This window comes from Pundamilia nyererei, unplaced genomic scaffold (genome assembly GCF_000239375.1).
Source record: "Pundamilia nyererei isolate P.nyererei 1_Seehausen unplaced genomic scaffold, PunNye1.0 scaffold00489, whole genome shotgun sequence".
Lineage (NCBI taxonomy): Eukaryota > Metazoa > Chordata > Actinopteri > Cichliformes > Cichlidae > Pundamilia > Pundamilia nyererei.
Genome location: NW_005187890.1, coordinates 166,540 through 172,321, shown reverse-complemented (window position 1 = coordinate 172,321; position 5,782 = coordinate 166,540).

Below are 5,782 nucleotides of genomic sequence, written 5' to 3'. Positions count from 1 at the left end.
CTCTGGTGCAAATTACTGACCTCTGTCATCATTTTAAGTGGGGGAACTTGCACAATCGGTGGCTGACTAAATACTTTTTTGCCCCACTGTATGTTAGACTACTTTTAATTAACTGCTTTAGCCCACAACTACAAGGAAAAGGAAAAAAAAATCTTGTTCATGACCTGTGTAGTATGTTAACACTATTGGAAGTAAAAATTACTTGAACCCCAATTTTCCATTACTGTATTTTCAACCAATGTTGGGCAATTAATTATATAGTTACTTCTTCAAAAACGTTACTGAGTTTTGCAAACAACAAAGTTTTTTGCAGCTGTTTACCTGAAAATGCTGCCAAGGCTGCCACTCCAAAAAATAATTTCTGTCCACTATGAGATAAAGGATAACAACAGCCTGATACCTGCAGGCCTGACAACAGGAGATGTATCACTCCTGTAACACCTGTAACATTCAGCAGTCGCCTCATTGTTACTACACACAGTAGCGGTTATTGATACGGGCGACACGGGCGGTTGCCCAGGGCGGCATGGTGGTGGGGGGCGGCATCACGTGCATCGGCAAAAAAAAAAAAAAAAAAAAAAATTGCTCGTACTCATGCTGCCCCGACATCAGCCAGCGCATATCGGGAATGATACAGGCACCAATCGGTTTTCTGCCGCCCATTTGCTGGGAGTAAGGGCGCCCTCCATTTGCGAGGTGCGCCTGCTGCTTGCGGCAAAGGGAGGAGAGGGCTAGTAAACTAAACTAGCAAACAATTGGTAAAAACGAATTAAAACTGATATAAAATTGAAAATCTGAAGTCAAAACTAAATAAAAAATAAAAACTAATGAAAATTGCAAAACTATTAAAACCCTGGTCACTGTACATCTGGAAACATAGCAATCACACTGCCAACCAGCACTCTGACTTATTTCCTGTTTCTCTTCACTGCTAAACAGGGGCAATGACCTGTTTTCAAAATAGACATGTCTTCTTCTTATCTGATCAGTTAGTAGTCAGAAGCTATCAGGTTCTTCAAGTAGACCATCAAGCTGCTTGACACCTGCTGATGAGAGATTTTTTTGCTACATGCACCATGCACATAACACAATCTGGAGATCTAATCTGAAGATCTGAAACTCACCACAAAACACTGTTCTGCCTCAGAACAAAGAAAGGTTTGGCTGATGTTTTCTCAACAACAATGTCTGGTGCAGAGGTGAAGTCATGTATTTTAGGTCAACCATATTTCTGGAGCTGAAAAGAAAAATGTTTTCATTGAGGTTCCTCTTTGGAAGAACCCATCTTCATACTTTGTTGTGTTTAATCAATTCAGTTTGTTGAACTCTACTAAAACTCTCTTTGAGTTGCAATTTTGATACATGGCCTCTTCTAAAGGGTGTTTGCTGACAATCTCTGTCATTTAATTCATGACAGTTGTCTCAGGGTACTTTCTATGTGATGCATCCAAATAGTCTTACAGCCTTAACCCTTTAAGACCTACCACAGAACCAAGTCCGCCAGAGCTTATATTTTATTTTTACATGCCGTGGAGCCATTTTTGGGAGCATTTCAAGTTGCTATACATTAATACAACCATTATAGCCCAAATTTTAATAATTTGTATGCATTAAGTGCATAGTAATTACATAAATTGCAAAAAAAGTGCAATAAATTACAAAAAAATTAAAACTGTTTTTGTTTTTTTAACATATATTTCTAGTTAGAGAAATTTAAGAGGCTTATCCCTCAAAACTGCAAATACAAAAAGTTGCACAAAATAGTTTCCTACCACTTTAGTGTCTTTATAGTTTTATTTTTATAGTGGGGCGATCGTGGTTCCACAGAAACGGGGCACGAAAAGAAAAAGCACGCTCTCCAATTTTTAGGTGTTTTAGTAGGTGTTACAATAAAGTTTAATGAACTTTTAGAAGGCCAGAGTCCTGAGATCGTAGAGCACGAGATGGAACATAAAGGTGTAAAGCCAATCAGTTTAAAGCCTTGTAGGTGAGCAGCAGGACCTTAAAATCTGCTCGAACCTAACAAGGTAGCCAAAGCTGAGATCTCAGAACAGGGCTCAAATTTCTCAGTTCTTGTTAAAATGCGAGTAGCTGCATTTTGCACCATCTGTAGACCACTAAAACTTTTCTTTGGTAGGCCAGAAAGAAGAGCATTGCAATAATCAATACGGCAAGACACAAATGCATGGACAAGAACCTCTGCAGTGTCTGATTCTGGCGATGTTCCTCAAATGATAAAAGGTGGTCTTTGTTATCTCTTTTACATGAGATTTAAAGGAGAGCACCATGTCGAACCACACACCCAAGTTTTTTACCTTGTTCCAGCAATTTATGGCACTGTCATCAGTTTTCAAGATGAAATTTTGGGACAAGTGCTGAAATTTGTGTGGCCCAATGACCATCAACTCTCTCTTATCAGTATTTAGGAGCAAGAAATTATCCGATAACCAGCTCTTAATTGCAGATAAACAAAATTCTAGTTTAGAGACTTCAGCACGATTTATAATAGTTAAAGGGACATAAAGCTGCAGGTCATCAGCGTAATAATGAAAGGTTAATTAAAAGAACATAAAAGGACACCAAGAGGCAGCAGGTACATAGAAAACAGCAATGGTCCAATTACGGAGCCCTGAGGGACCCCATGCCTCACTGCACAAGTCTTGAAAATTAAACAAACTGGTCAGGAGGGCCAGTTCTATCCCAAACTGTCCGCTGAAGTCCGTTGAGCAGGTTGGGGAGGACAGGATGTTGTCTAAGCTAGCATCCATCATGGACAACGCCTCCCACCTCTTGCATGAAACTGTACGAGCACTGAGCAGTTCGTTCAGCAGTAGACTTTTACACCCACAGTGTAGGAAGGAATGCTACTGCAGGTCATTCTTACCAGCAGCTGTCACTCTGTAATGCAGCTTAACATTCCTTTGGCCATCTTACTCATCAGCTTGTTTGTTCACTGTACATTTAATACATATACATAATACATAGGAAAGAAGGGTTTCCGGTTCCTGCAGAGTCTGGCTGATCTTGATCTGGAGGACATCTATAGTGAAATGGACCTGTCTTATCCTTTCACTTAGAAGCTGATTTTGTGCTCTCTGTAGAATCAAGTCTGCTCTGTATCCCCTGACAGTGGATCCAAGGCACAAGCTCTTAGGAACAACTCTGCTTTGTCTGCATCTTAGGTTGAAACGGAGATGGTTCCTATAATCCGCTTGTTTTCTTGATTCCCTTTCATACTCCCGCACCAGTTGAAGGGTGTTCCTCCCAAAATGTACAGCAATATGTCTGTGAAGTTTCTCAGTCATCCAGGTCATCGTAGTCTAAGGAGCTTGGAAAGAAAAGCCTCTGGACTTCTTTAAGTTGTTTGAAGACGTTTCACCTCTCATCCGAGAAGCTTCTTCAGTTCTAAGGTCAAATGGCGGAGAGTTCCCGATTTAAACCCAGTGGGAGTTCCCCCCCATCCTCTTTCGAGGATGCCAATGTTCACATTTTGGACAGAGAGGACAGATGGTTTGAAAGGGGAGTGAAAGAAGCCATCTATGTCCACTGTGAGCGACCATCTTTGAACAGAGGCGGGGGTTTACGACACCAACTGTCTGCCATCTATAATCCAGGTTTGAGTTTCCTTCCCAGATGCCTTAACGCCCACTCACATCCTAGGCCATCTGACCTCAGGAAATCACATGATAGGGTGGGGCCAGGTTTCACAATGAGCTCACCCAAAACCTTTGCTGATTGTGACCCACACCCGTTTTCACACCTTGGCTCATGTGATTAGGTAGAGGATCATGAGGGGGTCCTTTTGTCCCTCTGTGGGGGGAAACTCCCACTGGGTTTATATCTGGGACTCTCCGCCGTTTGACCTTAGAACTGAAGAAGCTTCTCGGATGAGAGGTGAAACGTCTTCAAGCAACTTAAAGGAGTCCAGACGCTTTTCTTTCCAAGCTCCTTAGACTACGATGACCTGGATGACTGAGAACCTTCACAGACATCTTCCAATCAGTAGGAGACCTGCTCTTCTTCCTGAGCTACAGCCACATCTTACACATGTAACATTAACTCAGGTTTATGTGATGCACACCATTCACAACAAACACAGGATGGGCTATTTGCTTTCCGTCCCAGCAGCTCTCTTCTGCTTTGTCAGCCCAGGAACTAAGTCAGGCTCGCTAACTCAGGAGTCCCATGAGTCCTATGACCTTACCAAGGCTGCTGGGTAATGTAATTCACACTGACACATACTTTTCTACAGTGGATGTGTAGACTGGGGACTAAAATTAAGGCACATGTGGCCAGAAGGGGACAGAGGAGGAATGCCTCCCCTGTACCTCAGTGACAAACTTGTAATCCTCTGCAAGTGTGGTGGTGTGATGGAGTGGGAGGAGGGACAGGAGGGGTTTCCACATGCTCTCCAGCAAACTCTGGGATACCAGAAAACAAAAGGTTATCTCTTATGTCTCCAAAAAGTTGATTCTGTTCATCTGGACGTAGCGGTTTGTGGGAGAAACGTTTCGTCACACATCCAAGTGACTTCAGTCTGAGCTGACTGCAGGTTTCCCGAATCTTATAAACAGCACATTTGCATAATGACTGAAACCAGCCCACTGAAGAAACAATGGGCTGCAGGTCAGTTCCTTAATCATAATTATGCAAATTCTCATGACCATTGATCAACAACCACTGACCAAAACCCACTGATCAATGGCCATGAGTACCATTCACAGAGAGTTGGGGAATGGCTGCAATCCAGCATTGTAAGATGGTGAAAGATGTACCATCATGGTGAAAGATCACCATCTTGCTTTCACATAAGTGTTGCAAGTGAAGTGGTGGCAATAAACTTTTAATGTGAAAAACAAAATCCAGGAAGCATTTAGTTTATGTGACATGCAGGCCTTGTGCTATTCATAACACACTCTTAAAGAGTACAGTACAAACCCAACTGAGCAGCTCAGAAAGTTCTTCACTTAAACAGCCAATCAGAAAAGAGCATAAAACCACAAGGCTGTGAATTTTGCCTCCTTGATGACACTCGAGGTCTTAGACTTTCAAACCGCTTCCTGTGCTCACACTGAACGTTAACACACGGCACGTACAGGACAGACACACACTTTCCCACAACTATACACACTCTATTATTAGTTTTGTCTTGAGGAATCTGACTGTAGCCTCCGCTGTTAGCTCAGTGGAAACAGTAGGAGGGAGTAGCTGATGTGTTAGTCATGGGCAACATACAAACATACAAAAAATATAAAACATACAGAAGCCCAGTGGCCATATTGTTCAGGGTTATCTGTGCCTCTCAGTGTATCCATGTCTGTGGAGCCTGAGGTCTATACAGAATAAATCTGAGACCTGAATTTTTAAAAAGTTTGGTTTGTTGCAATGTTGGAACTGAATTTAAGACATTTATATTTATATCAGTGTGTCAGTTTCACATGTCACGTTGTTAATGTACACATAAATAAAAAAATCTTTACACACAATTTAAAAACCTTTAGATTATTTTTTACAATATCTAAAGAAAATGTGACCGATAATTAGTCATATACAGCTGCAAACATTATATTATTGTTGCAATAGCTACAAGTGCTGATGAATAGCTCATATTTTGATATAGCTCATATATCTTTCTTCTCTTCATGTAGACTGCAGCTGTGAAACCATGTAAACCAGAGAGTTTACAAGGTGATGCTTCAAAACATGCTGAAGCAACAAGATGAATAAGAACTGGTCAACATGTCAGGATGATTCATGAAACTTGAACCTCGCAACTTAAATA